This window comes from Sarcophilus harrisii, chromosome 1 (assembly GCF_902635505.1).
Source record: "Sarcophilus harrisii chromosome 1, mSarHar1.11, whole genome shotgun sequence".
NCBI classification, from domain to species: Eukaryota; Metazoa; Chordata; class Mammalia; order Dasyuromorphia; family Dasyuridae; genus Sarcophilus; species Sarcophilus harrisii.
The window spans coordinates 371,891,705-371,914,391 of record NC_045426.1 but is presented as its reverse complement, the minus strand read 5'-3'; the positions used below and the strand labels follow the sequence as shown (position 1 = coordinate 371,914,391).

Below are 22,687 nucleotides of genomic sequence, written 5' to 3'. Positions count from 1 at the left end.
ACAAATATTAGTCAATATTATTTTAGATCATTTAAAATAACAAAACAGCATAAAATCCTTAAGATCTATCTAATACCCGAGTCAAAACAGACACAGGAATTATTTGAACACAAACAAAATATTCTTTATACAAATAAAATAAGATTTAAATTATTGAAGAAATATTCGGATAAGTAAAGCCCACATAATGAAAAATAACAGTTTTACCTAAACTAATCCATTTATTTCAAAGAAATTAAAAAAATTGTAAAGAGATTCACTACCAAGGTAAAAAACGTAAAGAAAAGAAATTCAGAATCAGACCTTAAACTATATTACAAAACAAGAGCATTGTAAAATGACAAGAGAATGATAATTTCCATTATTTCAAATTAAAATTTTCTTCTACAAATAAAACCAACATAGTCAAGATTAGAATGAAAATTGAGAATCAAGAAAGGATTTTCAGACAATTTCTCAGATAGAATATGGTTGTGATTAAATACTGCTGTGAAATGATTTTTTTAAAAAAAGGAAAGATTTGGACTTATGAAGAAAGATGCTATCTACCTGCAGAGAAAAAACTGACAAATAGAACTATGTTTAGCATAGTCTTATATACATGTATTTGTGCATGATTTACATAAATATACATATATGTGTATGTTGACTGATATAATGGATATGTATGTGTATGTGTGTGTGTGTGTGTGTGTGTGTGTGCATTCAATTCTAGCCTTCTCCAGAGTTGGGGAAGGGGAAGGGAAGAAAAAAATAAAATAAAAAATACATAGAGAACAAAAAAAAAATTTAAAAGGAAGGAAAGGCTAGGTTGCTTTAAAAACAATGTGTAGGATTTATTACATAGGTTTTTGAAAAATGAAAATTTATTATCTTATATTGAGTCCTCTAATATTTGGCTGTGTATGTAAAAATACTCTTTTTTTTTTTCCTTTTCTTTTAAACTTAAGTTTAAAGTGGACAAAATTTTAAAAAGAGAAACAATATTTAGATGGGTTAAAGGTCTGAAAGAATGGATGCATGAAGCACTGATCAAAGACAGTTTCAATATTCACATATTAAAGATCTGAATTAGTTCTGTACTGGTGAAAAATAATAGAGAATCTTGTTTCTTAGGAACAATCATTTTGCTTCATTCTCTTCAGGCATCAATAATTTTCTTGACACTCATTTAGTTACTTGATTTTATGAAAATAATGAGAGATATCATTTTAGGGCCTTAAGCAACCTAGCAATCATAGAATTATAACAATATTGTTTAACATCCCCTTGTTCAGCTTAATTTGCATGATTTGTTGTTGATTATTTGACAGAAGTGAAGGAGGAGGAGGAAGAAGAAGAGAGAAGAAAGAAGAAAAGGAGAGGAGAGGAAAAAGAAGAAGAAAAGTAGGAGGAGTAAGAAGAAGAAAGTAAAGAAGAAACAAATATTTAGAATAAATAAGAACATCAAATCTGCTACGATGGATAAAGGTATTGCCCTCCAAAATCTAAGGTCTCCTATCCTATCCTTTGATAGTTTTGTCTTAAAATGTTGACAACTCTGACCATAATCTTCAGATATGTCTTCTTTCCTATACTTGATCAACTTCATACTACTAATTCTTAGAAATATATTCTTTCTAATCCCATGTAATTTCTTGGGACAACATGAAGAGATTAAAATTCATTATGCTTTCACTTATAGGAAGCTCAAATATTAGTAACAGGCAATTATTCAACGCAAGTGAAACTGTAGGCATGAAATAGTTCTTTGTACAGGAAAAAAAAAAGTCTGTCCATTTATATAGCTTGGAGCCAAAATTTCTAGTCATTACATTATTCTTCAATATTATTCATTAATATTTTACAATATTAATATTATAGAAAGTAACTAAAATTTTGTTTTTTCTCTGGCTTTTGTCTCTCTTACCTACTTCCTTCTCTCCCCATTTTCCATCTGAGTTTCTTTCTTCTACTTTGGAATTCCAGCCAAGATGTCCCCTACCCTTAATATCAGCATTTACTCACAAAATAAACATTGTGATATATTTTATATGTAGTTTAAGTTGTCTTCAAAGCCAAAGTCACTGTGCTAAACATAGTTCAGAGAAGAGTAAAAAAGTTTCGAAATGAGATGCTATAGAAAAGATAGTCCGTTGTCTCACAAGTCTCTAAATTTGTACATCTCAATTTCTTTTGAGCAACTGCAATTCTGCTTTGCTCACAGAGCTCAGCACCTTCTTTGATGTGGGCACTCCATTCTGGATGGTCCTGTGTCAATGTTTTCAGATCTCATAACCAATACCACAGTTCTTCAGATAGACTCAGCTCAAGAAAGGACCTTGGTCTCTGGTACCTTCTTTCCAGTTGATCTTCAAAATCTTAAGACAATTTAAATTGAACTGTGCAATTATCTGGTATGGTACTGCTGGAGTGTCCAGGTTTCATGAGCATACAAAATGAGGTCAGCACGATGATTCTGTCAATCTTCAGTTTGGTAGGCAGCCTCTTCTATTCCACACTTTCCCTCAGAGCCTCCCAACTTCTGAGCTAACTCAAGCAATGTGTGCATCAACCTAATCATCTATGTGGACATCCCTGGAAAGTATACTGCAAAGGTAAATGAACTTATCCACAGCATTAAAATGTCTTCATTTGCTATACATTTGGATGATGTGGGGCTGACTGGTAGAGAACCTCTGTTTTCTTAATATTAGTTATAAGACCAAAATTAGCAGCAATAATGAAGAATTGATCTGAACATTCCATTACATCTCAGCCTCAGAGGCTGAACTGAGTGCACAATCATATGCAAACAAAAATTCTCACATTAACTGTCTTTCCCTTAGCCTGTAGCTTTTGAAGCTAATTAATTTACTGTTAATGTGGTAGCTGATCTTGATGCTGTTTTTGCCCTCATTTAAGGTGTCTGACAACATTGTGGAAAACTTCATGCTTAAGAGCTTGGGAGGAAACACAGCCCTGCTCTTTTCCTCCATTGGTGACTGGGAAAGTATAAAAGCATCTTTCATTATCAAAAACCTGAGAATATGTGCTATTGTGAAACTGGCTTACAATATTTATTAACTTCTCTGAAAAACCAATTTTTACCATAATCTTATAGGGATTCCTGACTGACTGACAGGTATGCACACCTGTGTTCTACTCTCTTTCTCTTAAAGGTGTCAGCAACAAATACCATGTCACCAGTGGGTGGTCACTCCACACGCTTCCTGAATCCACAGGTGAGATTTGGGCGGCAGATGGACACTAAGTCTTGATGAGCCATTCTGGTCAGTGCACAGTTCTTCATACCAGACGTCCTCCTGAATAGTCTGATAATTGCAAGACTTGGATCAAGTTGTTGTATTTTGTAATTTAACTTTAGGGCCCTCTGTAAGCTTGAGTTTTCTTCTCTGTGAAATGAATATGGTGGGTGGAGTGGACTAAATGATCTCTAAAGTCCTTATTATTTTGTGTCCTACAGTGTGAACTTGGGCAAATTATTTCATTTGAACCACAGGAAATTAAAGAGTTCAAAAAAGAGCCTCTTATCTTTCTTCCCAAGCCCTCTTCTGTTTTAGGTTTCTCTATAACTAATGAAGCCACCACCAATATAACGAAACAGTCTAACAACCTCGGATGTGGTTAGGATATGAACATCTTAAACTCTTCATTCACTTCCTACATACATTCTGTTGCTCTGTCTTGTCATTTCTATCTCTACCATATCAGTCCTATAAGTCTCTTTATTTTGACTCACAAAACCACCTTACTAGTGCAAGCCTTCATTATCTCTTGCAATAGTCTTTTGATTGATCTTCCTGTCTCAAATATCTTCCTTATTCTAGTCCATCCTCCATTCAGCTGCCAAAGTAGTTTTCCTCAAATTCAGGTTTGATCATGTTACCTCTCTGTTCAATAAAATGTAGTGGTTCACTGTTACCTCTAGAGTCAAATATAAAATCCTGTTTGATTTTTAAAGTTCTTCACAACTTGGCCCCTTCTAGTTTCATATACTTTACTCCATGTATTTATAATTCAGTAATACTGGCTTTCTTGCTGTTCCTCATACATGATTCTTGTCTCTGGCGTCTACCTCTTGATTTTTTGAGTCTCTACTGAATCATTCCCTTGCCTATTAAGCTCTCCCTCTTCCTAGAACTTCTTATTTCCTCTGGGTTTTTTGAAAATTCATCTCAATCCCTATGTTCTACCTTTTACTCATGTCCTGTCCTGCTTCCATCAAGTACCTTCCTCTGAGATTTCCACCCATTAACATTATATACAGCTTATACAGACAGATTTTTATATGTTCTCTTCCTCATTAGAAAATAAGCTTTTTGAGACTTGCGTGAACCGGTGCTAAGTGAAATGAGTAGAACTAAAAGAACTAAAAGTGCATAGCAACAAGATTATGTGATAATCATTTATGATGGACATGTCTCTTTTCAATAATTATTCAGGCCAATTCTAAAAGACTTATGATGGAGAGAGTGGTCTGCATCCAGAAAGAGGACTATGGGAACTGAATATGGATCACAACACAGTATTTTCACCTTTTTTGTTATTGTTTGCTTGCTTTTTTTCCCTTTCTTATTTTTGTCTCTTTTTGATCTGACTTTTTTTGTGCAGCAGGATAAATGTGGAAATATGTTTAGAAGAACTGTACATGGTTAACCTATATTGGATTACTTGCTGTCTAAGGAGAGTAGAGGAAGAAAGGGAGAAAAATTTGGAACACAAAGTTTTGCAAGGGTGAATGTTGAAAATTATCTTTGCATGTATTGTGAAAAGAAAAGTTATTATTTAAAAAGGGGGGGAGGCAGATAGATGGTGCAGTGGATAGAGTATCAGCCCTAAAGTCAGGAGGACCTGAGTTCAAATCTGTTCTCAGATACTTAACACCTTCTTTCTTAGCTGTGTGACCCTAGACAAGTCTCTTAATCCCAATTATTATGGGAGGAGGAGGAAGTTACTTGAGGTCAGGGAAAATGTATTGAAAATTTTCTTTGTATCCTTAGTATTTAGCATAGTGCTTCGTCCATGATAACTGATTCAAAAATACTTGGTCACTTTTATACTTCACTTTTATACATTTTAGTTTCCTTTCTACAATGAGAAGATAAAAATGTCTCTTCTATTTGATTCTCAAGGTTGTCAGCAGGATCAGTTGAGGAAAGAGCCTTGCAAAGTATAAAAGAACATAGAAATATAATTGACTAATTATGTTTTATGGAATGTCTCTTAACTGATATTTAATTTATGTTAACACAAAAGAAGCTTACATGACCATGCCTCTGAAGTTTTTCCCTCAGAGTAAGGGTAATCAGAGGAGAAAGTGACAGACAGACAGTCAGACAGAGAGGAGGGGAGAAAGAGGGACGGAAGGAGAAAGATGCATTTAGTCAGCACATAGAAATAATTTTTAGTTTTTATTATAAAAACTGATAAATGAGAATGAAATATATCAAAATTAAAAATCAATATCCTCATTAGGAGTATGAAGTACCACAGATTTTAAAACCAAATTTAGGGGAAGTAAGTATGTTATTTTTCTCATAATATTACTCTCAATGAGTAAAAAAAAGGAAAAAAAAAAAGAAAAAGAGTTGATGTAGAAATGAGTATATGAATGCCTTGTATCTGTACCACTTGCTATACATCTAAAGCTCTAAAGGACAGTAAAAAGACTGGTTTATTTTATTTTATGTTGGCTAGAAAACTCATCTCTATTACAAATTCCCCTTTTCCCCCATATCCTTTAGCATCCAACACAGCTAAGCAGAGTAGAAAATAGAAACCCAGAAGAGATTCCACAAAATGCAGAGTTGTAAAGTCCAATTGTAGCCTGTCTACTGCCATTTATTTGATTTATGCTAAAACACTTGAATATTTACAGATGTGGAAATGAGCCAGGTTTTCCTGAGGAATATGTATTAACCTCAATCATTTGGGGGAAGGTGCCTTTGGTCAAAAAATATATATATAGACAATTGCGTATAAGTGATACACATTTGTTTTCAATTTGGTGATAAAGAGGCATTCAGGAAATCATTCTAAAAAATTAATTCATGACAAATAATCTGAATAATTAATTTTTTGGTCTATTGTTTGGGGAATGCATATTAAGACATCTTAAGGACTACTACCTTATTACTAGATGGGGCCACTTAGAGGAAGGCAGTTACAATCCCCATGTGGGCCAATTAGGTTTCTTCTGTTCTGTGGCCAGAGGCTATAACCTTCATCTTAGACTGATCCTATGATTTGGTGGAAAGGATTACATTGATGAATGGGGAGGGATGGCAAGGAGAATGTTGTGGGACATTTAGGTTGGGGGATGAATGGGACAGAACAGAGAATATACTTACAAATAGCAAGGAATGGATAAGGACTTTGTGGGACAAAGCAGAAAGGGAAAGAGCACCGAGTAGGATTAAGGGAATCATTTGAGACACCATCTTACTTTTTCTTTTAAATCAAATACTGGATATAGTTAACTAAAACATGGACATTAGAGGTACATGGAGGCTTTGAACCTGAAGGTAATCAAGGCAAGCTGAGGGAAGAGCTCCATAATCAGCTCTAAAGAAATATTTTGGATGAACTCAAAGGAAAATTCTCTTTAAAACTATTTATTTTCCTTTTCAGAAAGAGCTACAAATCATGTGTTACATATAGTTTGAATCAAAACAACACAAAATGAAATGATGATATAATGAATATCCAGGGACTATGAATGACAGCAACAGCTTCATTTCTGTTATCTAATCATATGATTTGAGTCATTGCTAAATCCCTAAATTGTTTTATGTTATGTGAAAACAGTTACTTTTTGGAAGAAGTAGAAAGTACTATGAAGAAAAAGGAAGGCAGAAGAGAGACACATACCAGAAATACAGCCTGTTCCTAAATATTTCCAGCTCCCCCATACAACAGTGCCAAGAATTCTGTCATCAGTGAATCATTGTTGTAATACATGGACATTAGTAGCTTTTCTTGCTGCTGCTGCTGCTAGGCTTTTAATAAAAGGTTTACTGACCACTGACAGAGGTACTAAAAAGGACCTAAGAAATGTCATCCAGATCAATTCTGATGGACCTGTCCCTCTTCAACAATGAAATGAACCAAATCAGTTCCAATAGAGCAGTAATGAATTGAACCAGCTATATTCAGGGAAAGAACTCTGGGAGATGACTATCAACCACTACATAGAATTCCCAATCCCTCTATTTTTGTCTGCCTACATTTTTGATTTCCTTCACAGGCTAATTGTACACTGTTTCAAAGTCCGACTCTTTGTGTGCAGCAAAATAACTGTTAGGACATGTATACATATATTTTATTTAATTTATACTTTTTTATATATGTATATTTTACATATATACTTTTTAAATATACATATTTAACATGTATTGGTCAACCTGCCATCTGGGGGAAGGGGTGGAAGGAAGGAGGAGAAAAATTGGAACAAAAGGTTTTGCAATTGTCAATGCTGTAAAATTACCCATACATATAACTTGTAAATAAAAAGCTATAATAATTTTTAAAAAAGAATTTATTTAAAAAAAATGTCATCCACATAGCTCTGAAGAGAAACTTCTGCTAGACAAATTTCCAAGGGTTAGCTCCAGATAAAATTGTTCTCTATAAGGACCTCAATATTTTCATTTGTAAGATGGGTTTTTTTTTGGGTAGACAGTGGGGCTTCTCAAGTCTCTTTCAGTCTTAAATCTATGATCCTATGATCCAATATATGTCATTGACCATGTAATAATGGAAAGGGCACTGGTGTGTGTGGGTTAACGTTCACAACTATAAAGACTGCTTGCCTTGTTTATTGAGTAGATAGATGCTGGAAAGAAATATTTAAGAACTGAGCTCATATTATTATTCCTGTGGTATGGGCTGATTCTATATAGAAAGATTCTTATGTCCTTTACATGGGCATATCCTTTTACAAAAATGAAAGAGGAATAGATTGACATTCAAAGATATCAAAGACATTGATATTGTTGAACAAACTTTACTAGTATCAAAACCTTTTGAAGGTCAGTTTTCTTTGGCAATGCATATTTTTTATAAGTAATTTTCTTTTTTTTAATGTATAAGGGAAGGGGAGAAAAATTATATATAATCATGAATATGTATGTATGTTATGTATACATACATACATACAAAATATAAATTATTTGTATATGTGAATGTATATGTATATATGTAGGTACACATAAATATTTGTAACAAAAACAAAGGAAAAGTTCTCCAGGAATGACAAACCCCTTAAGTTTCCATGTTCTCTACAGAGATCTCACTTATTTCTTCTATCCAATACAATAAGCTTTACAATAGCAATAGACTAGTCCAGCTTTACAAAGACTAGCCCCAAAATTCTGTATCTTATTACTTTTATGATATCTAGCAGCTTTTGTAAAGAAAAGAAGCAGGTGCTATCCTTAGGGCTACTGGCCACAACTGTGACCTTCTTCTTGCACAACTCAATAATTCTGGTTTTCTTAATTGTTGGGGATAGTAGGTCACTCCACTACTCAATCATCTCCAATTGTTTCCTCTTGTCTCTGAGATAAAATATAAACCCTCATGTTTAGCTTTTAAAGTCTTACGCAATTTGTCCTATATTCACCTCTAATTTCATGCCATTCTATCTTTTCTAGCAGATTTCTCCTGTGATCCTCCCCACTTTCTAATCTCCAGTCTCATCATATTTTTTCTCATCATATGTTTTTTTCCCTGCTGCCTATAAACACATTCATTTCTTCCCCATTCTTAGTGAACAAACAAACAAAACTATAGTCGCTTATCTCCCCTCTTCTCAGTTTAACCCAAGCATGCTGCTTATAATAGATGGTTTCACAAATCTGTTCTAAATTCTCAAAATTCCATCAGCTCTAGTCTGTGGAATCTATTTGTTAGTACTCAAGAGCTGGATACGAAAAGTCATAACATGTGAACCTGATCCAGTATTCAATCAAATAATACTATTAGTTATTAAATATCTATAAAATAACAAATATCAGCTATGTCTGCTATATGTAGGTGCTATAAGGAATATAAGAAAATCTTTATTGAGCTTACAATCTACAGAGAAACAACATGTAGAAACGTGAAAAATCTACTGACAAATGAAAACATTTTATAAATGACAACAAGATGATGACTATGGTAAGTGACAAGCATATAAATACCACAGGAATTTTGGGGAGGAAAGTAGGGTTGTCAGATAAAACATCTTGTAGGCAGCAGGTTTTGAACCAGAAATTAGAGAATGACTAGAAGTTATAAAAATAGAGAGTTGGTGGAGAGCATTTCATTTCTTCCAAATTCTTTGATTTGGATCAGCAATGAATTACTCAGGAGAACAAAATCATTCTTAGACAGGGGCCATTCTGACTTTGCCTTAGGATGAGAAATTTAGGAGATGCTAAGAACACCATACCAAGGTGTGCTTTCCCTGGATTGATGATCTATCCTAGAAGTACTTCCTTCTTTCAAAGCAAGCTAGAGACATCATGCTTTCCCAGGATTTGTTTCTTCTATTGACTGCACCACAGGTAAGCCCATTACCTTTCTTCTCCCATTTTGCTTTAGGTACACAAACTGTTAAGGACCACTTTGTTGAAGGAAAAGTGGGTTTTTTTTTTATCATCTTCTTTTAGTAAAGGACCAAGAAAGGATATTCTAGTCTTTCCCTTTCCCAGTCATTAGCAAGTCTTGGGAGAGAGTCTTAAGAAAGTTGTAATTCATGGCATTAATTAAGTGGATCTTGAAATTTAGTTTTATCAGGACTTCTTAGGGCAACATAATCATGGAGATGGGCTCATCAAGAAGAAGGCAGGGAAATTATAAATAGCAGATACAAGAATTCAAGTAGCATAGCTGTTTCAGGATCTGTACTTCTCAGTAGCATCTGAGATCATTTTTGTATTATAAATAACACAATTATTTTTTACTAATAATAATGACTTTGAATCATAACCACAAGGGTAAATTATGTTCTATATATTCCAGATGTTAACTTGGCACAGTGTATAGACACATGTGCAAACACATTATCCATGGCTGCATGCAGCCCACCATGCCCTCAAGTATATCCTGAATTAGATTATTAATATATAATTGGAAAATATTTAACAAAATAAATAAAAATATAATGAAGCAGAAATAATAATAATATTTGGTTTTAAAGTCAATATGTATCATGCAGAGATTCTTATGTACAATTTAGTGGTCTTTGTTTCTGTTTCAGTTTGATATCTTTGGTATCTGGGAGTAAGACCTACGTTTAATTTTACCTGACAGTTATGATAGTATCACCATATGGTAAGCACTTAGCCTCTCAGGGACTGAGAAATTCTCTGAGACTATAAGTCCTATTCCATGTGAAGCATTTCCATGTGTGGGCATTTCCTACACTGATGAAACCAAAAATACGGATAAGAAAATAAAAAAGGTAAAGCAAGAAAACTCAACTGTTTAATGAGGCAGGGAAATATGTTTACATTACTGGAAACTTTGTTATAAAATGTTTAAGTTTTTTTTAAAGTTTTACTATTTAAAGAATTAAGTTCAATTACCTGAAAAATTCATTTACATTATCATCCATGTCCAGTGATGTAGGAATTTCCTTACTATGGTAACCACTTCTTTCTCTACCTTCAAAGACAAATCTGTGAGATTTGCCTTATCTTTGTCATTCCTTCTGCATTCAGCTATTATTCATATCTACTCTGATTATAACCACCTTCATGTAAATCCAGCATTATGTGCTTATAAACAATAGCCCTTCCAAGGTAGGGACCTTGTTTGATGAGTTTCCCAGATTGCCTGTTAATAATTATTTGTAAAGATTTATAAGATACATTTTCAAATTAATGGCTAATCTTTGTTACTTCAATTGCCACTGTACTTTGTTTTTTTTTTTTCTTTTTCTTTCTTTCTTTCTTTCTTTTTTTTTTTTTTTTTTTTTTTTTTTTTGGTAACATCTTTCATCTGCAGTAAATTATTTGGATATTAATGGGAAGGGTGAGTCAGATGCAATTTAGCATTATTGACTATGTCATTATACCTGCCAAGCCATTATGTTTATAGTACAGAAAGAGACTAAACAGAAAGGGGGAGAGGAAGAGATAAATGATGTATTAGGGCTGGATTAAATCACCTTCATAGTTTTTAATGAAGAAAAACAGCTTGAAACCTGCCAAACTAGTGGTCAGCTCCTTCCCCGAGGTTTCTCCTGCCGGGGTGAATGGTCTTGTTAACAGAATATTCCACAGCTGCACCAGCCAGGCAGAAGACATTGATGTCCTCTGGCATGATGTGGCAGGGGCCTTTGGTACATCCCTGACAGGCAGAGGCTTAGTTGTGATGAACTGATGGTCCTTGGCTCTCCAACCTCCCTTTCTGTGTCACAGCACTTTTCAGGAGTCCATGGGAGGTGTGGAAGATTAGGGGCATACAGGTTGAAATTCCTGACAGGGTCAGGTCCATGGGGAGCCAGAGGCCATAGCTTGTCATTGTGGTTTTGCAAATAAGGAACTATGAAACGCCCAATGTTCTCATTAGTAGCTTAGTATAACAGGAGTATTCAGCCCTACAGAGATATGAGCTTCAGCTCCTGTCATTCTCAGATGAGAGTGCTCATTTGTTTCATTGTGTTGGCCATTTTTGAAAGGTCACGATTTTTTCCCACACCATAATACCAACCTTGTTTTTATGCATTGGTGTCCTTGGATCTTCAAATATATTCCTGATTCATCAGAACTGTTGACATGGAGCTGGAGAAGAAACAGGGTAAGTCAGACAGGCAGGAGCAATTAGTCTGGGAGGCTGAACCAGAATGATTTTCTAAGAAACCTTCAGGATGCTTTTATGAAGTAGGCAATGTTTAGCCTCTGTTTGCTATTGCTCTCTGTTCTGTGCTCTATCTCTGATTCATAATGCTTTCCTGGATCATCATGTACCCACTAAATGTTTTTTTTTTTCTTGTTACCTTATCAGATTGCTTCCATTTTAAATTTACTTGATTATATTGAGAACAAATATAATTTTGTATTAAAAATTCCATTACATACTATGGTATAATAGCTTCAAGTGAAATTTCTCTCAACGAGATTAAATGTTAGTAGAAGACTGCTTTAGGTAGGCGTTTGGTTTCCATTGATAGATGGGGGGCATTTTTGGGGGCTTCAACTTTACTCTGCTTGATTATTCAATAAGCCTTTATCAAAAGCCTATTACCTTATTCTAGGTAATGGGATATAAAGACAAAACCCAGTTCTTGTTTCAAGTAGCTCAGAAGTCTACTGTGGGAAACAGCATGCAAAAAATTGTGTACAAACAAGTTATGTATAAGATAAGTTAAATATCAAGAGAGAAGACACTAGCATTAAGGGGGATTGACAAAGTGTTTCTGTAAAAAAAGGAGTTTTGACTGTGAGTTGAAGGATACAGGAGAGAGAGATGAGGAGGAAGAAAATTTCAGGCATGGGACAAAACTAGTAAAAATGTTGGGAGTAAGGAAATAGAATGTCTTAAGCAATGAATAATAAAGAGTGTCACTGGATTGTAAAGTATATGATGGAGAATTTAGTGCAAAAAAGACTTTAAAAAGTGGAAAGCTAAAATGGAGCCAGGTTATGAAGGACATTGAATTTCAAACAGAGGATTTTATGTTTGATCCTGGATGTGATCTGGAGGAGTGGGAGTGTTATTATCAGATTTGTATTTTTTAAGAAAATCACTTTGGCAGATGAATGGAAGATAAACTGGAGTGGTGAAAGATTTGAGATAAAAACACCAACCAGCAGGCTGTTGTAATAGTCCAGGTGTGAGAACATAAAGTCCTATACCAGTGTCATATCAGTAACAGATAGGAGAGATACAAGGAAAGTAAAATTGACAGAACTTAGCATCAGATTAGAATGAAGGAGAGAGGTTAAGGAAGAAACCTAACTTTTGGACTTGGGTGACTAAAAAGCATGGTTGGATGTGCAAAAATGTTTGTGGCAGCCCTTTTTGTAGAGGCAAGAAACTGGAAACTGAGTCTATGTCCATCAATTGGAGAATGGCTGAATAAGTTGTGGTATTTGAATGCTATGGAATACTGTTGTTCTGTAAAAAATGACCAACAGGATGATTTCAGAAAGGCCTGGAGAGACCTACATGAACTGATGCTGATGGAAATGAGCAGAACCAGGAGATCATTGTAGACAGCAACAACAAGACCATACGATGATCAATTCTGATAGACATGGCTCTCTTCAACAATGAGATGATTCAAACCAGTTCTACTTGTTCAATGAAGAGAGCCATCTACACCCAGAGAGAGAGGGCTGTAGGGACTGTGTGGACCACAATATAACATTTTCACTCTTTCTGTTCACGTTTGCTTGCATTTTCTTTTCTTTCTTAGTTTTTTTTTCCTTCTTGATCAAGTTTTTTAGTGCAGCAAGATAATTGTATAAATATGATGCATATATTGGATTTAACAAATATTTTAACATATTTAACATATATTGGACTACTTGCCATCTAAAGGGAGGAAGAAGGGGAATATTTGGAACAGAAAATTTTGCAAAGGTCAATATTGAAAAATTACCCATGCATATGTTTTGTAAATAGAAAGCTTTAATAAAATAAAAAATAAGCATGGTGGTATCCTCCACAGTAATAGAAAATGGGTTTGGCTAAGAGATATATAATTTGTTTAGTTTGGAACAAGTTAAGTTTAAAATATCAACAGGACATACAGTTTGAGGTATCTAGAGACACTTGGAGAGTCAAGACTGGAGGGTAGACAAAAACTTATTGACTAGGTAAGAAAATCTGAAATTCAGTATAAAAACTGTAATTTAAGTCATTAGAGCCAATGAAATCAGCAAAGTCATTTGAAGAGAGAAGAAAGTCCAGCATGGGGTTGACAGTATATCCATCAACATGCATGGCTTGGAAAAGGACTAATCAAAGGAGACTGAATAGGAGACTCAGTATAGAGTAATGGCAGGAAAACCTAGAGAGAAAAAAGTATAAAGATCATGAGCAGAGTCAAAAATTACAAATAGGTCAAGAAAGATGAAGATTGGGGGGAAAAAAAGAGCTATTAGATATGGCAATAAAAAGAGAACAGTTTCAGTTTAATGATAAGGTCAGAAGCCAGACTATAGTTAAAAAGTTAGTAAGAGGAAAGGAAATGGAGGCATAGAGTCTTCTGGTCCTGAGTGATACTATTTTGACCTTTGGCTGAGATTCATTGAAAATACTAGGTTAGTAATTATATTCCAAGCTAACTGGTTTTATGCAAAAGGACTCTAGAATTTTGGAGGGAGGGGTCATTGAAAGTACATGGCATGAAGATAATTGTATAAATATGTATACATATTTTGGATTTAATATATATTTTATGTATTTCAACATGTATTAGACTACCTGTCATCTAGGGAAGGAGGTGGGGGAAAGGAGGCAATAATTTGTAACAGAAGACTTTGCTAGGGTCATTGTTGAAAAATTACGCATGCATATGTTTTGTAAATAAAAAATTAATAAAAAAAGATTATCTTTTTAAAAAAGTACATGGCATGAAATGAGCTTAAAAATAAAACAGTATATTTTATTAGAAGGAATAAAAAAACTAAGACAAGGAGCTTTAATATTAGGCAGTAAGTTCATTTCTTGTAAAAATGATTCTAAAGCAATTATACATTCAATTCTTGGTTGACCAGATAGGTTTTACTTCATTCTGTGATCCTGGAGTACGTCCAAACCTTCATTAACCATGTTGTTATTCTGAGTTGTCTAATAGTAATAGAGACAATTAGTGTTGATCAAAACATATGTCCTTCCCTGACCCACTCATCATTATTTCTAGAATATACTTCATAGGCCTTTTGATTGTTTGTCAATTCAGAATTAGCCTTAGTTGTAGGAACAATGGACTGGACACATTGTTCAACTGCCAAATGTACCCTTGCCAAAAAGATTATTTTATGGAAACTCACACATTGAAAGCGCTCAAAAGGTGGTCAAAAAAAGTGAAACAAGGACACTCTCAAGGTCTCTTTAAGGAACTTTAGAATTAATTGTATGACATAGATGACACTGGCACAGGACTGCCCAGCATGGTGTGCTCTCCTCAGAAAAAGTGTTGTGCTCTATGAGCAAAGCAGAATTGAATTAGTTTAGAAGAAACTCGAGGTTACACAGTTAAAGAATCCACCTCAAATGTTCATAAGGGACCATTTGTGTCTCACCAGTGGCAGAGCATTCTGAGCTCATATTGATCTGATCAGCCACAGTCTGACACACTATAGTGATGTCATTTTGGTCCTTTTCAAGAACAAAGAACAATTAACTAAAGACATCATGTAGTAAAAGGTACAAAAATATATTTCCTGAATGCTTTTGGCAATCACAGAGTAGGGGGATGGAGAGAGCACAGTAGACTCATTCTTATCATTCATATTTGTGGAGTATCCAGACTACTGCTAAATTCTAGACTTGGGGAGACAATTCATATTGAAATTCCAAATTAAAGAGAATGTCAGAATTATAGGAATCATAATGATATAGTACAACTAGAAGAGAGTTTAGAGACCACTTAGTCTTTAACTCCCTCATTTAATAGATCAGGAAACTGAAACAGAAAAAGAGATTAAATGACTCACCCCTGAGCTCTCAGTTAATAAAAGGCAGATTTGGGATTTGGATTCTGGGCCTGTGACTTGAAGTAATGGGCAAAGAACTGAGCTTCAAGTCATAGGCTCAGTCCCTTCCCAAGTGATAAGTTCCTCCCCTATTTCCACATTACAGATGGGGAGGATAAAATCCAGCATAAAAATACAAGATTTAAGAGGCCATCGAGTGATATGTACCAGGACTTTTTAAACTTCTACTCATCACCCCTTTGTGCCCGAGAAATTTTTATTTGATTCTGGGTATATAGGTATATGAAATATGAATATGTCAAAGATTTCCTGATAATAAATCATAAAGAAATGTATTTTAAAACAATTCTTTGGTATGTGTATAATTTTACCACTTATTAAAGAGAAAAACAAATTTGTATACTAATGAGATAGGTGTGCTTATTTACATAAAGAATTAAATCGTGGCAGAATATTTGATACCTTTTACTGTTGCCAAAATTTTTGTAACCCTCACATTCAGTTACAAGACTCCATGTGAGGGCTTAACCCACCGTTTAAGAAGCTTTGATATATACTACATACTTAAGAGGCATAGACTATAAAATCTCTAGGAGTCTTGGAAAGAGATCAAATGGACTGAGACCTGGTTACCAAATTTAAGTCTTACTAATATCAGGAAAATAGGTGATTAATATCTGGGAAAATGTAGGCAGTGATGAAAAAATAGAAAACAAACAGTTAACAAAGCAGCCATCTGAGTCATTCTTTATATCCTTAAATTTTTCATCCTGTTTTTTTCCACTTTTGGAGCAGAATTTTAAAAGCTCTAACAGGCTGAGAATCACAAACTCCAAATGTTCAACAAAATAAAGAAATGCAAAGACATGAAAACCAAATACAAACCACAGCTTTTCATTACCAGCAGTTTATCTGCTCCAGACTTTCTTTGTGAAGGTTTGTCACCATTGGAGACACAGAACCTGGGGATTTAGAACTGGAAGACACCTAAAATATCATTTAATCCAGCCACCTCATTTTATAGATAAGGAAAAGGAGATTCAGAGGAAGAAGGAACTTATCTGAACTGGGCATTTTCTTTCTTTTCAAAAGCTATCTGCTTGTTGGCACCTTTGTACTCCAGAGAAAGGTCACAACTCCCATGTAAGGGCCTGACTTGAGATACTTTGCACTTGAATACAGTAAAGAGATTTTCCCTTTCCCACCCGCACTCCCACCTCTCCCTTCAACCTCCCTTCTAATCACATCAACCTGTAGAGAGCAGCTCTTTATTCAGAGCTGCCTCGGAAAAAAAGGATGCTAGTTTTAGAAGTCTCCCTAGCTGGGAGGAAATGGGAAGAGGGAGCCTCCTTGAGACAGAATTCTCTTGGAGCTTAGCTTTGTTTTTATCTCCTCCAATTGAGTAAATCCTTTGTCAGTAAAAATCATTTGTTCCAGCTTCCTTGATTTCAAAACATTTAAATGTTTTAAAAGACCAGTCACTAGTCAGAGTCCTGCTTTGTTGTTATGCGATCACTATCAGCCTCAGAAAATGTGGAGAATGCCTTACATTTGAACTAATCTTGAATTTTTAAAGGAGTTATTTTATTGAACTTTTGCCACAACCTAGTTTTACTGTAAGGATTAGTATCATTCCCATTTTACAGATGAGGAAAGAGAAATTCAGTATTCTAATAATGAATTTCATGAATGCACAGATGTACTATAGATTCATGGGATTCTTAAAACTAAAAGAGACCCTGGGCTTACCTATCTTAACATTTTATAGCTAAGAAAATTGGGACTCACAGACTAATCTCAAGGTCAAGTAGCTGGTTAGTAATAGACCTAGGATTCAAACTCGCCTTCACTAATTTGTGGAAGAATGGGAAGTAGACTCTGGGGTGCTTGAACTTTCACCTCAGTGATTTTTTCTACTCATCCCTAAAAACAATATGAGCTTTTAGGGACCCTCTGGCTAATCAAGGTTAATGTAGTAATGTGTTTCAGAAGTGCAGCTGTTTTGGGTATCCTAATCTATTAGCTTTATTTTATTTTCTGCCTTATTCCACTCTGCTGTCCTGTTAGATCAGCCTTTAGGCAAATGCTCTTTCAACTCTAGTTCTTCTGAAGGAATATACTCATGTACACACACACACTCATTCACTCACTCACTCCTCAAGCTGTATCTCATCATTTGGGAATGGCTTTACTGCCCTTCCTCCTCCAAGACTTCATTACTACTTCACTGTGGGAACTCCAGATCCCCACTGTGGCATTCTGCTTAGTGTTTCATCTTCTGTGTTTTAGCAGCTTGACTTTCTCCAACCATGCTTATCCTCTTCTTGCCCCAGGATGTGGGATTCTCCTCCTGGGATGAAATGTCTACGGAATTTACAGCCTGAACCACTCATTTTGTTGGCAGACAGACTGCTTGACCCTGTTTAACTCAAAGTAGTGAATGGAACATTGGACTTGGTGTCAAAAGTTATAATTTACATTCACATAACTCTTTAGGTTTATGAGAAACTTTTCTCTCACCATTAAGGGATAGGTGATTTAAGTATTATTTTCTCCATTATATAGATGAGGAAATTGTGAATTAAAATGACTTTCTATTTTTCTATTCTTTGGTTGGAGAGGATAGGAGTGCACCCTAGGAATTCAACCCTGCATTTCTCACCTGGCTCTTCTTGTTAGAAATGAAAATTTCAGACTCAAATTTTTGGAGCGGAGGAAGATTTTATTTTTCAAAAAGTGGGAGTGATATCCCTTTAAGAGAGCACACAGGAGTTTACAGAAACTACAACCTGCACTTTTACTCCATATTCCCACCTCCTTTTTCCCTCCTCAGAATTTCCATTGGAGAAGACCCCATGATACTCCCACTACATATACTCCTTGATATGTTTCCATGTTCCCCACTCCCCTTGCCACATCATCATATGTTCAAGAATGGTAGATATCTGCAATATATTTAAAATTATTAAGAATGCTCAATTAAAAACTTAGCTTGCTTGAAGCATAATTTCAGCTCATTTTGTTGAGCCACAGTTCTCTTTTATTGTCCTGACACAGTTTCCCTAATTGTCCTGACTCAATTTGCCTAAATTATCCTGCCTTGGTTTCCCTGAATTGTTCTGCCTCAGTTCTTAATTGTTCTGGTCAATCCTGCAAAACCACCCCTTCCTCCTAATCATGATGATCCAGATAAGGATAAAAGACCTTCTCTCTTGGACATCATGACCCCAGCCCTTACCTACTTATCAGAATGCTTCTCCCTATCCCAGAATGTCTGGTGCCTCTCCCCATTCTGATAGAGTCCCCTTTCAGCTCTCAGCACTCTCACTCCATCCCTGCCTTAGTCTACTCCTGTATCTGAGCCACATATGTGTGTGTGTGTGTGTGTGTATATATATATGTCATTGAGAACTCACATTGTTGCTGGATTCTTGGATTCTTGGAGACTATAGTCTCAGCCCTGGGACCAAACCATGGATCCATTTGGTCCCAGTAAACTTTTCCCTTTCAAATAAAATATTAAAAAGTCTCTAATCTCTATTTTGCCTCAGTTTCTCCGGCATTATAATTTTTACTCAATCAGCATGGTTGACTTAAGGCATTCTTTAATCCTCTTCAGCCAGGATGTACTGACTGTAGCTTATATCACATTCTTTTCTACCATGGCAACAGAGAGAAAGGCTGTGAGACTCAAACATTTCAACTGTGGAAACAAAACCTTATAATTTTGCTTCTCATATCCTGAACTTCAGGATCTCCAGAAACTCATCACTGAAAACAGGAAAACTATTAACTCACACCTCTGTGTGATTTTAAATGCCCATACACCAAGCATTCTCCAGTTCCCCTTTTTTTTTTTTTTAATTTTTTTTTTAACATGTTGTACTCCCTCTTTAAATTGTGAGCTCCTTGAAGGTAGGACTGTGTTATGCCTTTCTTTTTATTCTTGGCATTTAGCACATAGTAGCCTGACTACTAGCTGCTTAATACATTTTTATTGACTGAACTTTTTCTTTCAACAGCATCCAAATGGCATGTAAGGTAAATAACTATTAATTAGACATCCCATTATATAAATGAAGGGACTGACATTCAGCAAAGTAAAGTGAATTTCTACTATATTACATTGCCTCTCTGACTTCAACTTTTCTTCCTTACTAGCAATGACTTTGCTGTTTCTTCACTATGTAATCCTGGACATGTTATTTTATCTCACTGATCCTTAGATTTCTCATCTCTAGATGGGAAGTCAAAAGTAGATGATCTTAAAGGTTTTTCCTATCTCTAACATTCTATGATTCTGTTGTGTCAGTCTGCAAACTCCATGAGAGCAGGAATCATGTCTTATGAAAAATTTGTAACAAGGGGCAGTTAGGTAGTGCAGTGGATAGAGCACTAGTCCTGAAGTCAGGCCGACCTGAATTCAAATCTGGTCTCAAACACTTAACACTGCCTGGCTATGTGACCCTGGGCCAGTCACTTAACCTCAATTGCCTCAGCAAAAAAAGAAAAATTTGTATCAAGCCCAGGGCTCTCCAAATAAATTATTTGTTGAAGCAATTAAAGACTGAGTTTAGCTTTTTCACTTGCTTCATCTAACAAGATAAGGTTGCTTGATAATAGTAAATGAATGTGTGTTGTACTTTTGTGTTTCCCACTGTGCCTAGCCTAGGGGTGAACACAAAACAGATGTTTTAAAAGGAATGAATTTAATATTCCACTAGCTTGCAAAGTTGGAGAGAGAAGCCCAAGGCTTTCAGGGTGAGCATCACACCAATAAACCTGTCACATAATGATAACCACATTGTCATGGGTGGGGAAACTGATTCTGCCACCTGCCAAACGATGGTCAGAACATGTAACCCAAGTCAGACACCAGCTGTGAATCGTGGTACTTGTTCCTAGGTTTTGCACTACTATAATTGTCAGCTCTGTTCAACTAAGAGTTTTCTTTTTGGTGACTATGCCTAGTGACCCAATTGGCTCTGGTTAATACACACACACACACACACACACACACACACAAAAGCATGTCTGTATGTATATGTGTGTGTATATATGTATATATGTGTATATCTACACATCTATGTATGTGTATATACCCATATATATTATGTGCAAAATATACTGTGTGCTAAGCATCTAATTACAAAGTTTTAGCATTGGATAGGAGAAAAGGTGCTGATTTTGGAATCAGAGATTATGGGTCTGAATCCCAGCTTTGCTTTTACTTATTCATATTGTTGAGGTTAAGAAGGGAGGATCCCAAAAGTCACAGACTGGTGTCCCAAGGTATCTCTAAAGAATTTCAGACTTGAGCCTATCTCCTAGTCAAGGGGGAAAATTTATTAAAAGCAATGTGACACCATTACTGAACAGACTGAATTCTGAGAGAATCCAGTAAAGAAAAAGAACCAAGGAGGGTCATGCTATCCAGCTTCTAGCATAGATAGGCTCATTTTTAAACTCAAGGTAGGAAGGAGTAATCTCAGGAAATAATGGTTCTGGGTGGATAAGATTATTATCTGATTATTACTGAGGAAATTACTAGTCAGCAGTGTATTGAGAAGAGGTCTTATTCACTGTTGTCACAGGAGTTTGATAGGTGGGAGTTTCCTGAGGCATGGAGCTATCTGGCTAAGCAATGGTCAGAGTCAGAGAGATTGAGTGTGCTCAGTTTCCTGAGACTCCAAAGCTAGAAGATTTACTGACTTATTGTCCCCCAAGATCAGGGGACCTCAAAAATCATATTACATCAATATGACTTTGAGAAAAATCTTCTTCCCTCATTGGGCTTGTTTCCCCTCTGTATAATGATGCATTTGTACTAGATGACTTCTAATATCCCTTTTAGGTGTAAGTATAATCCTATGATGTATGTGTATAAATATAAATATACATCTTATATATACCTCCACAATTTTTTTTTTCCTGGCTTTAATCATGGAGAGGACATATCCTCAGCTAGGGATTGAAATGCCATCTTGTTCTTAGTCTTTTCTATACAATGTTGAAAGCTTATAAACAGAATAATATAATGCCTTGGTTAACTTGAGATTTCTTGAGATTATCAAAACAATGTGATAAGTTACTTTGTCATGAAGGAAACTTCAAGCAAATTGTCTATGGCCTACAGTGGGAGGGGCATAAGCAAAGATGGTCACTTGGGAAGACTGCAGAGCACCAGGAAACATCTCTGAATACTTTATTTCAATTATTTCTTTCCCAAGCACAAAGTCTTTCTTACAATTAGAAGTGAGGCTAAAACATGCAATTCCTCAACCCTAACTTCTTTTCCTGGAGGGAACATAACAGGCATATATATATATATATATATACATTCACACTGAAGTGAAAATGAACACTATAAGCCCCTTTCCAGAGAACAGATTTTGATAAGCAGAAAGGATGAATGCATTTGATTCCTGAGGGTATAGAAGAGACCTTTACAGGGAAGAAGAAAGAGAACAGAATAAGCAGTCAATGGGTAATGAAAATAAATTTTGCTGCTTTTATTGTCTCCTGGAAACAGTATCAGCAAAGGCTCAGAGAGAGAATGTACAAAGTATGATTAAGGGAAAATAAGTTCAGGCATCTGACTATTATTTCTTCTTTTTAAACTTTTATATTAGATCTAGGCTAAAACATTTGTGTGCACTAAGTTAAGATTTAATTTTAAACTTTCATTATAAAAAATGTATTGGCTTACCACAAGATAAATATTTATGTCATAGAAAATTTTTTTTCTGAGATTACAATAATTGCATTTATTTTAAAAAATGAACTAAAAATGATTCTCATTGTTCATGCTTGTCTATTATGTGCTAAGATGTAGTATGTTGCTAATAAAAACAAAACCATCAAAACAACAAACAAAAATAAATTAAATCTGTATTATAATTAATATAGTTGAATTCCTAAGTGATCAGACTTCCCTTGCTTCTGGAGTCCTGCAATTGATGTACAATTTTATGATCTTTAGAGAATAGTCTGTGATATGAGAATACAAAGTGACTTCCTTCCTT

At 35.2% G+C, this 22,687-nt stretch overlaps 1 long non-coding RNA gene across 1 annotated transcript in view; it reads right to left on the bottom strand.

The window, feature by feature from the left end:
* The window catches only part of LOC116420525, a 75,346-nt gene that overhangs the window by 5,108 nt on the left and 47,551 nt on the right, over nt 1-22,687 (bottom strand). Inside the window, exon 2 of the long non-coding RNA XR_004230869.1 lies at nt 11,707-11,777. This is a non-coding gene — a long non-coding RNA (uncharacterized LOC116420525). The remainder of the gene's footprint in view (nt 1-11,706; nt 11,778-22,687) is intronic.